The sequence below is a fragment of the Sturnus vulgaris genome, chromosome 12 (assembly GCF_052056855.1).
Source record: "Sturnus vulgaris isolate bStuVul1 chromosome 12, bStuVul1.hap1, whole genome shotgun sequence".
NCBI classification, from domain to species: Eukaryota; Metazoa; Chordata; class Aves; order Passeriformes; family Sturnidae; genus Sturnus; species Sturnus vulgaris.
In genome coordinates this window covers 9,259,789-9,272,369 of record NC_142254.1, presented here as the reverse complement: position 1 = coordinate 9,272,369, position 12,581 = coordinate 9,259,789, and the positions used below count along the sequence as shown (strand labels likewise).

The 12,581-nt window shown below is 40.5% G+C and overlaps 1 protein-coding gene across 2 annotated transcripts in view; it reads right to left on the bottom strand.

Moving 5' to 3' along the window:
- ADCY7 (adenylate cyclase 7) overlaps positions 1–12,581 on the bottom strand; it is a 59,533-nt gene that overhangs the window by 45,301 nt on the left and 1,651 nt on the right. The window contains exon 1 of one of the 2 annotated variants that reach the window (XM_014882721.2): positions 618–739. The exons of the other annotated variant lie outside the window; for it this stretch is intronic. The gene's annotated coding sequence lies outside the window, so the exon portion shown is untranslated. Of the gene's footprint in view, positions 1–617; positions 740–12,581 lie in introns of those variants that run through there. 2 annotated transcript variants of the gene reach the window in all.

Genomic DNA, 12,581 nt, shown 5'->3' with positions numbered 1-12,581 from the left:
TTTTCTCCCTTGTAATCCCATATTTCCATCTTGTGAACATACAAATTCTCAAAACCTTCTGAAGCCCTTAGCCCCTGTAGAAGGACAACTCATGTGTTGAAAGGAAAGAACTTAAATCAATTTTTTTTCATCCCTCCTATGGATTTTCTGCTGACAGATTCCAAGTGTGTGGTATCCCCTTTCTTCTCTCCTAAAGAAACTGACCTAACACAAAAATCCACCCACAAAAGGTGCCAACAAAATAAGTGAATACTCATAAGACATTTCAGGAATATAGCAGTCCCAAGCTTATTTGGACTACAACAATTCATTACAGTAAACATCTTTGTGGGCACTTAAATCTTTTGCTGGACTTTATTCTCATGCTTCCAGAAACATATAATTCCTGGAGGAGAATGTCTGTTCAGCTGTGGCAGGAAGCACAATGCTGGGCTTTAAATATCACATAAAATAATAATTAAGTTATTGTGTAATAGCATTATATTTTCAAAAATAAATATATAATTAGATAAGAATGCATGATGTTAAGGATAGCAGAATGCCTGTGCTTCAGCTCCCACTGACAGACATGGTGGTTACAAAAACAACACAGCAATCAGTGCTGTAAATTCACTTACAGAAATGAGGGGGGATCTTTTAACGCCAGTTTTTCAGTAGCAAATGGAATCAGCATCTCTGAGCAACGGCGTGACAATGAAATCACGAGGTTCCTTTCACACGGCTCAAACACCAGCAGTGTTTCTGAGGTGCAGCAGAAGCTGACACCACTGCCATCCCTTCCTTATCGCCGAGGTCCAGCTCCGCACCTGCCCGAGCAGGGACACACCGGGCAGGACCCGCTGCAACGGGACGTGTCTGGGCTGTGCTCAGCCGCACACAGCATCTTCAGCAGCCAGGGCAAACCTACTCATAAATCTCCATCCTCCCTACACGCAGAGTTAGGTCAGTTTAATGAACAGAAACAGGAAGCTCTGCTGTTCCTTTTAGAGAAATAAACCCACAGATCCTGGCTCTGGCTCCACAACAGGGGCGTCTACAGTAATATTTGCTCAACAAGTTTCTCCTCCTCTTCCCTTTTCCTCCCCACCACTTATTCCGATCTTGTTGCCACATCTGTCTTTCAGTATGTGCATGTCACTGTTTCTAAGACTACCATAACCATTTGCCTCTCCTAGGTTTTGTTTCTCTGTGCCCAAGAGGCAGACAGGATCAGTGATGGTGTGCAGCAGCTCTCAGGGCAGCTCAGCCAGCACAGCTGACAGCAGTTGGCTGCAGAGCAGAGGCAGAACAACGAGGTGACAGCAGGAACGTGATCCTTAACCTAAAAATGCTGCTGCAGCCGTCACAGGGAGGAACTGTGCTCCCACATGTGCCCCAAGATGAGGAACAGCCCAGAGAGATGCTAGGCAAGAGCCAGGAACACAAGAGATCAGCTTCTCAGAGGAAAACAGACCTCTCAATGCCTTTAGCACCAAGCAAGTAGTGAGGGAGGTCTGAAATTCTTTATTTTAACACATGATAAAAGCCATTAATAGTTCAGTTATGCACAGACTGTAACCTGCAGGAAATAGTCAAGACTGTAAAGAACAGGGATGGATAAATGCATGCAAGCAGGGAAGACTCACCCAGTCAGATTGGCTCACCCCACCTCTGAAAACTGAATGAGGAGATCCAAGATGCTTTCCCAGAGCGGGGAGGGGAGTTGTAATTGCATCATTTTTCTAGATGAGCAGTGTCAACGATTTTGGCTCTGAGTCAGTCCTGAGCCCGTCAATGCCCTGTGGAGGTCCCTGGGGCACTGTGTTATTAGAAGTGATGACTTTCACAACAGGCTGCTGAGCAGGATCCAAACACAAATACACTTATGACAGAAAGGAGAACTGCTACTTTATTTTTCAGTAAGAGCAGGAACGCATTGCCAGTACTTTGGGCAACTTCCAGCAGCCAAATTATTGTTAATGTCCAGAATGCTTTCCACTTCTGTCTGGGAGCTTCCAGGATGAGTAAGTAAGACCTTATGTACTCTTATTTCTATCAACATTTCACAGAATGAAAAAGCCAGAAATAAATCAGACTTGCTAGAATCACCCTGTGAGCACCACTCACATCTTTTGACTGCCAGGTTTATGCTTCCACCAGTAAACACACTTCAAGTTTGCTACCTAAAAATCCAGTCATTTCACACGGAGGAAAAAAAAGTGCTTTTCCCTTCCAACTTAAAATTTTTGCATGGCAAGATATACACCAAAAGGATCTGCATTCAAGAGCAGGAAATAGGTGAGGAAGAATTAAGGGGCTTTACAGATAAAAAGAACTATTTGAAAAGTTTAGCTCACTCTTTTAGACAGAAGGGATTTAAGCACACAAACTGAAAAGATATAAATCAGTTGTGACCAATTTGCAGCTTCTATAATGTTTTTTATCTTGCACACCTTTCAGAGGCTAATCTCCAAACCAAGTATTTCCTGCATTTGATTACCAGCCTCAAAATTCACAGTGAGAAAGAAAAAGCCAAACATTTACATTTGTAGAGTGTTTCTGATGTAACACAATCTGCAGATATTTACAAATACAAACCCCACACACTAACACTTCACTCATTTTTATTGGTTTTAAATTAATTTCAACAAATGAAGGAGATACCACTGAAATACAATACAATGCACAATATGACAAACCTCATATTCATATTTATCACTGGGTCAGCCCACTTCATCCAGGAACTAACATCCAAGTGTTTCAGGGTAAAGAAAATCATAAGCCATATACAACCTTTCGGTGACTTTACCTGCGCATAAAACAGGCAAATCTACATTTCTAGGTACTCTGCATATTACACACAGACATAAAAATGCCGTAACATTCATTTAAATCATAAAATAGTGGTTTACACCTGAACTTCTACTACTTTATCACCATGCTAAGCCTAAGCATACAGATCTAGAACAAGGAAGGGAAGGAATAAAATGTAAGTAAAAATGTCTGGTAGGTATTTTTGTTTAAATCCACTCCTTAAAATGACTGTTAGCAATTACTGTATTCAGGCACATATACATTGGACTATACTAATAATTGCATCACTGTCTATTTGCTAAATATACCTATAAACATATATAAGCTCAAAGAAACCCCAGATGATGAAATAAGTTGAATTTCATTATAAGCAGTCAAAACTTAGGTCTCAAAACACTCTAACTGCTCCACAGCATTTTTACAAAAAGACACTGAAAGTGTTTAGTGACAAGCATAGAAAAAGCTTTCTGTCTTTCACACAAGCTCCCAGCTTTAGGTGGAGTTTAAAAAAGGTTTGTGGGGGAGACAGCAGATCTGCAAGAAATGTGCAAAAGTTCAAGTGACGTTCAAAGAAAATCAGTGGGGTAAAAGAAAAAAAGTGTCCCATTGGGAAACATTGTACACTGTCAGCTGCAGACGTCAAGCACAAATTAAGAAAACATCAAGACAAGCTTTTATATTTAGTCACTAGGTACTGTCTAAATATGATGAATATGGAAACCAACATTCACTGAACTCCCCACCCAAACCACTGACTTATGAAATGTTGATTTCCTAGACAGAATGACAAAGAAAAGAAGCAAAATAAAGTAAAATCAAAGCTGCATATCAAACAACCTACATATAAGAGAGATTTTACATGTACTATGAATACCAGATGTCCACTTTATCAACATCATGGCTGGAAATAAATCTGTACTGTGAACATAAAGCAAGGACTCAAATCAACCACAATAAACTAAAACTTAAGATTTTGCAGAAAAAGATATTCATGACAGCAAATATAATAAATAATGCATCAATTTTTCTACGTGGTGTTAGATTTTTATCAATTTCCTTGAACATTTCCTCCTTTGGCTGAGAGGAATCTGTATGTCAGCACAAAGCCGTGTTTCCCAGGGGACACTGACAGGGCCATGCACGAGTGACCCCCCAAAAGCAGACACGGACCAGACACGAGTGGGGCTCCCCCCGTGCAGCCAGGGAGCAGCTCTGGCTCCCCCTCTGAGCCCTAGGGTGATTGTCTCCGTTTGCCCTGGTTTTATGACCCTACAGAAAGGATCAAGAGGAGGTCAGTGTGAGGAACAGCGATGATTCAGTGAATGACGCATCAAGGAACTCAAGACTGCGGGTCAAGAAATCCCGAAGAAGAAAAGGCAGATTCTCACTCTGGCAGAAGTCAAACAAAAGAACAGCCAGGAAGCTCATCAATAAAGGCAGATATTTGTGTCAGTACTCTGAATTTGACCAGGCAGCATGTCTAGTTCTGGCCAGAAATTAGTCTCTTGCACAAACAAGTACAAACCCAAGGTAACTGCATCAATACAAAGCCCTGTGGCACAGTCCAGAAACAGAGCATATAATCTTCCCCATGTATTTCCTCAACTAGTATGCTTGAAATTATTGAGAAACATATGTAAGAAACTAATGGTCCTAAAAAAGTGTTTAAAAGTTTGCTGACTTCTCCATTAAGACAGGAAGGAAGATAAAAGAATGTTTAAGCCCACTAACACAGCATTAGTGTTTTATCAGAATATTAATGTTAGCAGACATTATTAGTGGATCCTAAATCACAAAACTGTTTTAAAGAAAGCTTCTAGTATTTGACTGCAGAGAAAAACTTACTTTGGGCCAAAAGATGATAAAAATTCATAAGAGAAGTGAGAAGGCAGCACACAGTTCTGACAGGCTTTTTTCTTTTTGTAAACAATTTATAACCAAAAGCTATGTTTGGCACTGCTGCAAGGAAGGTGCAGTAACCCCTCAGGTTGCTGTCATTTTACTAATAAAAGACTTTTTAAAAAAAAGAGAAAGGGCAGGTGAAAAAACTCACTGTTGCCTATGTTCCATGCTATTAGCTATATGGCAACATAGAAAGGAATTAGCAATTAATGAATAGTTTATAGGAATACAAGCAATCATCTCAAGCAGGTTAGAACTAGAGAAAACTACATCTTGAGATCATTCTGAATCAGGTTTTACTTCCAATAAAAAGGCACACAATACCCTGTGCATGCTACAAATGGTCTGTCCAAATTATCAAATTATCCATATTTTAAAGATTTTTTTAAAGGCTACCATGGCAAAGAAAACTACCTACCTAGCTACGCAAACAAATTATCAGCAGATCAATTAAAACATGAGGATTAATAGCACGTAAAATTTCCCATGGTAACTGCCAATGTACAAACTGACAGCCTCCCGTAAAGAAAAGCAGAGTAATTTGTCTCACATTTAGCTCATGTTGGATAACAGTATACACAGGTAATAACTAAGGCATTTTAACTTGCTCCCTGACAACATTTTGTGCAGCCACCCTCTTAGGTTATTGTCTAAAAACTAGTGTGGCCATAATGACCATGTTGCTCCTCTAGTGTAAGAATATACATTTATATCAGAAAATACTTGTGCGCTGCTGGGGGAGGTGAGGAAACTCTGCTATCACAAGCAGCTCTGCTCTGTAATCACAAATTCCTCGGGGTTGTCACAGGAGCCAACACATATCTGAAGTTTGCCTGGGCATTACTAAAGCTCTTTAAACATAACAGCCCCTCGTGTGACAAGGGGACACGGGAAGGGCTGGCTGGCTGGATGGCACCGCACCGGGGAAGGAGCAGCACTCAGCCTCCTCTGCCGAGTAAGACACCACCAAAGCTCATCCACAGTCACCTGGCTGCTCCCCAGCAGAACACGTGGTTGGTGCATTTTAAAACCAGTTTTTCAGGTCTGAACTCAAATTGTATGGTAACCATGCAACAGACCACCCAAGGGTCTGTGACTGGCCAGAGGGTCACACAGCAGCACAGGGAACACGAATCAAAGGCTGCTTGGATCCTCCTCACAGAGAAAGAAAAGCCCATGCTGGGGGTGTCAAGTACAGGAACAGGGATATGGGAACCCTGGGAAGCATTGACCAAATCCTAAAGAACACTTCAAAGAAGAAAGATTCAGGGAGCAGCATGCTGTGTAGGTTGTTTTGCACTGACCAGCAATCACTATCATCACCTGGAAAACTTCTTTAAAAATTCCCCCCACTACTAGCTCTATGTCTTTGTGACTGTCAGCTATCTCATGCCTCCAAGAGTTAAGTATTTCTACCTCATGGGACTCCAGAAAAGTTTGTTTACTTCAAAAAGACAGTCAGAACTGATTTTAATGTCCTGGGCATTTGTTCCCAAGTCCAGACTCAGTGAGTGGGTGCAGAGAGGCAGCACCCAGAGCCCTGAGGTGCTTAAAGCACTTGCATATGGGGTGGACACAAATACAGCTGGCTGGTGTCTTGCAAAGAAGGCACGAATCAGGGTGATACCATCACTAACGTGCATACAAAAAGAGAACTTATTAAAATTTGACCACGAGGCTGGAAAGAGCAGTGGAGTTGTTCCCCACTCAGAACCAGCACACTTCCCCTGCCCACTGCCAGGCCCCTGCTCTGACAGCACAGTTCAGGTTACAGCAATTAAAAAGTACTTCTGGACAACCTGATTTCCAATGTGCTAGGCAGCTGCCTTCAGAAGTGCTTTTAAAATACACCAGGTACCCAGAAGACATACACTGCTTTCTCCCTTCTGGTATCTCTAAAATCCCCTCCCTTCAATGGCACTAACCCAAGCCTGACTCTGGATCAGGGCAAGTACTTCCCAAGTCCACTGTAGTATCATTATGCAATAATAACACAATATAATTAGGTCTCCTGTGCCTGCAACCCATCTCATTTCTGCGAGGGCAGTGCACAGTTAAAGAAACCCTTCCTCCTCCCCCTGACCTCACTTTTTTCACCTCTTGAAAACCCTTCAGTTTCTAATGAGAACAGTTTTATAGCATGCAAAAACTGCAATAATTGATTGATGGCTTTCCAGTTCCCAGAGTTTCCATACTTTCTACAATCAACACTCCTCACACCTACCAACAAGCAGTAAGTTGGTTGTTCAGGGGGTTTTTTGGCCACTGCTTCTTAAAAAAAATGAATGATGCTTGGGATACTGAGACACAGAATATGATGAAGCTGCCATTCAGAAAGATAAAAAAACCCCAGCACAATATTTTGGATTCTGTGGCCTTCAGAACTGATGCTTTAGTTAGTTTTCTTTATTTATACCAAGAAATGTTTATGTATCTTTACATATACATGCTTTTATTGGCAGCAGAGAACTCCAGGAAAAGCCTAACCATGAACAATGCAGTTAAAACAAATACAACTGCCTGCATAAAAGTAGGACAGAAATTAATTGAACATGGGAAAACAAGTGTTTAATGCTACTTTGATAAAACAGTTCAGCAACAACGAGATCCAAACTCCCTGTGTAAACATGCTTGACAAATGGTTATGGAATACAGAGTTAATAAGAAAAGAGCAACTCTTATTTCTTGCTTAAAACTGCCCAGAACTTTGAAAAGCAAAACTTCCCACTTTATACTCCCAATATACTATTCATAAATGGCAATTTAATCTCCTTTATCTAACAAGATCATTAAATAATTGGTCTGCACCTGACCAGAAGCAATTAACACCCACATGCAGCTCTGCTCAGACTGACAGCTTGTGTCACTGAATCATGTTCTACAACTCCACAAGTGAGCTCTGAACATGCAAGCAATCAACACATCAGCTCACTGGGGAAAATAAAACAGCCTGTGTGGAATTTCGCCTTTTGCAGCACTGTAAAAACTGCATCAAACTGTTTTTACCAAGTAACTACACTGGGTTTTTCCTATTTCTTTGAAAGCTAAATATGGTGTTCGTACTGTTATCAAATCAAGTTCTCACTTTTTCAGAGCAACTCCTAGCTTTGAGTACCTCCCCAAGTGAATTTTGTGTTATTATCTAATGTGCAGCAACACTACACAAGCAAACCACAGCATACATCAACTCAATTGTTGCTGTAGACCTGCAAATCATCTTCTGCCTTATTTTAAAAGTGCAGCATCCTCAGGGAGGAGGGAGTGGGGGGCTTGTAATTGTTACAATTAGCAGTCTAAAAGTAAAAAGTAAAAACTACTAAATTCAAAACAGGATACTCCTCAGGAACTTGACAAAAAAAATAGTTTTCAAAAGTACTACAGTGAAATATTTTTACATTCATTTCCTGCTGTACAAATAAAACAGAGGAACAGAGCTCACTCTTAAGAAATACTGAAATTGGGATAACAATTCAACTGGCAATACCTCCTACCAAAACAGAGGTCACTTTTCCAGAAGTTTCAGAAGTATGTTACTACTTGGATTACCAGGAGCCCAATTTTACAGTACAGCCACCACTGATGGGGAGGGAATTGTCCCTCCCTGTTTCTCTAGAAGTTCAGTAACATGTTCTGACCACTTCCTCTAACCTGGTTGTTCTGTTCCTACAAAGGAAAAAAAAAATACTTAAAAAATGCTTATCCTATGAAAAAAAATCTGCGTTTTGTCCATTTAGCTTCATGAATCATCTCTGCAGCAGGTCAGATGAGCACCAGTGCTGACTCCAGGGCGGGGTGGAAGCACAGGGGCAGGAAGTGAACAGAGCTGCTGGCTTTTAGTGACAGCTGCTCCTTGAGCCAGCTTAGCTGCACCACAAAAATCACAGCCTTCAGTGCTCTTACTTCTGTGCTCATAGTCAAAGTCATATATTTCTAGAGAAAAAACCACTTTTTTTACCCAAACATCATTAGTCATTACCACATAACAAGTGAGCAGAAAGGGTTTTAAAGCTCCCAGGATGTTCCCAAAAGAGGCTGTGCCCTCCTGTACACACACAAGACCTTACTGGAAAAAAAAGAAAAATCATTACATTCATTAACAAAGTGGATACTTCATAACAGAGTAAAATTGGGCCCAAAACCCCCAAAACTCAATCTGCTCACAAAAATACAAAGTGACTCATAGCTATGTAAAATCTAGAAGATAAACTTTAACCTCAAAACTGAATTCCTGATTAAATGTATGTAGGCATTGCTGATACATTTTAACATATTTTCTGTTATATCGGTTTATTCCAACAAACATGTATCTCACAAATATATAAATATTTGTTTCCTTGGCATTGAAATACCTGTCATCTTCACAGCTGAAACTGCCAGCAAAGGAGGAGCAGAAGGTCAGGCAGAGTATCAGGAGGGAAAAAGGTCTGGTAGTGGCACCCCAACTTCCTTTCAAATGAGAAAATTGAAACCAAAATTCTCTTCTGCTACTGAGACTTCTTTGATTTATTCCTACGTGTGCTCAGTAGCAATAACAGGGAATAAGAGAAAAGCACACAGAAAAAGCTCCAGTTCAAAGTTCATCCTCTCTCAGCTTGACCCAATCTGGGTTTTTCCCCACAGCCTGACTAAGTGTGAGCTTATTTGAGCAAGCAGGTCCTGCCTGAAACACCGCAGCAGATGGGCTCAGCCTGACATGAGCCAGATGCTAAGAATATCTGGCATTTAAGTGATCAGGGCTTTATCACCCATTTCCATTAATTTCAGCTGAGTTTGAATAACCCTCAGTGAGCTCAGTCTGTCCCAATCCACCTTTGTGAGCTCCTTCCCAGCTGCATTCCTTGCCCAGCCCTTCCATGTGCTCTGTCATCCTAGTGGAACGCTCGTTCCCTCACCATTTCGGTTACTTGGATGGAAAACAATATTCAAGTAAGAATTAGTCACTGCTAAGTGGTTTGATCAACTAGTTCTTTCAAAGAACCCCCAGAATGAATGTATATTTTTATATAAATAAAGCAGAAAATGTCCCAGACTGGACATTAAGCAAATAAGTAAATATTGACTAAAACCCAAGTTATATTATAAATGAAGAGCATCTTGCTGCAATATTTTATTCAAGTAATTGAAATGCTAACTTATCATTATTAGTCATAATAAAAGCTCATGGAGTGAAAAGTAACAACCTAAACCCAAAATTATAAATCACAGGTAAACTATTTCTACTTTTGTCTATCTATAAAACACTTACTATGCTGTCTCCTTCCTTGAAATAAAGCATACAGTCTCAAGATCTGACAACTTTATGAAAGCCCTTTAAAGCATTTTTGTATTGATTCTGAGACTATACTTGTGGCTTTATAACAAGCCATTTACAAGGCAGCATTATTTAAGTAAACGTAATTTACTGCTATTCTTGCTGAACACGTCAAAAAAAATACATTGCTTTTGTTGTGGGCTGAATGACAACTTGCATGACAAATATACTGGGGAATGAGGCTGAGAATCACCTCCTTCACTTGGCCAAAGGCCCCAGCAGCAACCTGAGCAGAGCAAACAGACCCTGCAGTGAACAGCACACACGGGAGAGCTGCCAGAAACAGCCAGCTCTGCTCAAAGAAACTGGTCCCCTTTCTCTGACTTACACCACTTGCAGCCTTGGTAATCTTCGTTATTTCTGTTTTTAACTAGAATCATTGCTTATTCACCTTAGTTTTGTGCCCAGAGACAGAAGTTAAACTCACTCTCTTGGTTCCTTCTCTCTAATTACAGACCAGAAGCTACTTTTAATGCTGAAGAGAGGATTACAGAAGAGCTGTAAAGAGAGGAGCGTTTTGGCCATTAGCTGTGAAGGAAGCTCTTAGGAAAAGCAGTGTATAAAGCCCCGCTGCCACAGGAGAGCCAGCTTTGACTTTGTTTCTTCTTTAAAGCACCAACAGACCTGAAGCCTCCAAACTGCAGGACCTGTGCTGCAGAAATCAAACCAGCAGCTTGGCTGGTACAGAGGAGGAGGTTTGTTTATTTTTTATAAAAGTGCTACTGAAAAGAGACTACACAAAACAAAGCTGTTTGAAGGGCACATTTTGACACACGTCATAATTCCAAGGTACTGAGCTAAAGCAATGCTTAGGTTAGAAAAGGAACAGCAGCCCCAAGTTCTACTTAAATTCTGCTGTTTATCTTTGAGTAACCTAGACAAAATCATTCCACTTTTTACATTTTTTTACACCCTCATTTCATTAACTGAAGAGGTAATGTTCAGCAGCAGACAGCCTACACGTGGTGTGCAGGAAACATCATATGTTATTATTAAGCAAAGAAAAACACTTCCAAAGGAAAGATCCAATGTATGGCTGTCCCCCTGGCTGCATGTATGGACTACCCTGCTACTCAGCACCCCAAGACAGAGCCTGGATCCTATTCGAGGAGCCTCAGGGAGACAGGATGCTGTTAGAGGTGAAAGGCAAGCAATAACAGTTATTTAAAGTGATTTCCAAGTCTCTGGAGATAACAATAATGATTTTTCTTATGAGATAAGAGTGTTGTAAAACTCCTAATTTTTTCTTCCAGATGAAAACGTTCTGGTTTTGTAAGAGTAGGAGAAAATCTAAGATCTATATCTTACTATTTACTATTCTCAAAATGTAAAATATAGAACTCATTATTTTTGCAAACACAAGACAGACTCTTCCCGAAGTCTGCTCTAATGGCCTGAGGAAGAAGTTGCACTTCCTTATTGTAAAACAAGATGATTTAACTGCACAGTGCTTACAAACTATTTCACACTGTAACATCCTGTCAGTTTAGCAAATAACCATCTCGAAACTTTGCAGGTGCTAGTTTAATAGCTTATCTCCCTCTTTATGTGGTATTCAGCCTTTGAAAGAACAGGTTAGCTCCTCAAATGGTGCTTTAGAGAGACTGCACCTCAAAGCTGTAATATTGACCGGTTTTATTAGGAAAGGAAAGACATCTTTGGCTCAAGCAGGTCTGAAAAGCCGTGTTGGTTCCAGGAAGGTCTGGAGCCCGTGGCACTCACAGCACATCCCATTCCTGCCCAGCTGCTCCTACACACCCAGCCCCAGCCTGACTGCCGAGGACAATAAAACACTCCTGGATTTACACTAAACCGCACGTATTTCTATACAGAAAAATCCCAAATGACACTTGCAATGTGTCATTGCAACAGAAGCTTTGCAGATGCTGAGTGCATTGCATTAATCTGAATCAAATCCAGGTAGTCTGGATCCTTTTTCAGAAAGATAAAACGTAGCTTCAACACAAACTATAAGACTGAGGGAACAATAACTGGGTGAAGTATTTCACCCTATATTTTACAGACTTCATAATAAATTAAAATCAGAACAAGTAACTTTGATAAATTCTGTAACGTTAAGCCCAAGTCAAAGGTGTAACACAAGAATAAATCTAAGTTTTCAATTTAGAGATTTCATTGTAATTCCATAGGGAATACTGTGTTTTTCTATTTTTTTAAACTAAGAGCAACTGGCAATTACACAAATACCCACCTTAGCAGAAAACAGGGATCATCATCCCAAGGCTTACACCTTAATCTAATTAGGTCTCAACCAGCACCTGCTCTTTCACTTAGCACAAGCCATACCCACATACATTAGGGAATGAAGTCTCTCCCTTGTTTACTCTTAATTGTGTTGACATTAGCTTCATTAAGAAAAACTTAAGAAGTTTAATGGCTTCTTTAGAAGAACCCCCAATGACCCTAATTACTGTCACTAATGGCTTCTGGAAGCAAAACTAACACGCTGTAATGGTCATTAGAAATCCCTATTGGCTTAGTGTTTTCAGAGAGGTATTCCATGTACCCCTCATTTCTGTTCCACACTTCGGGATAGGACAAAACTGTCAAGGTG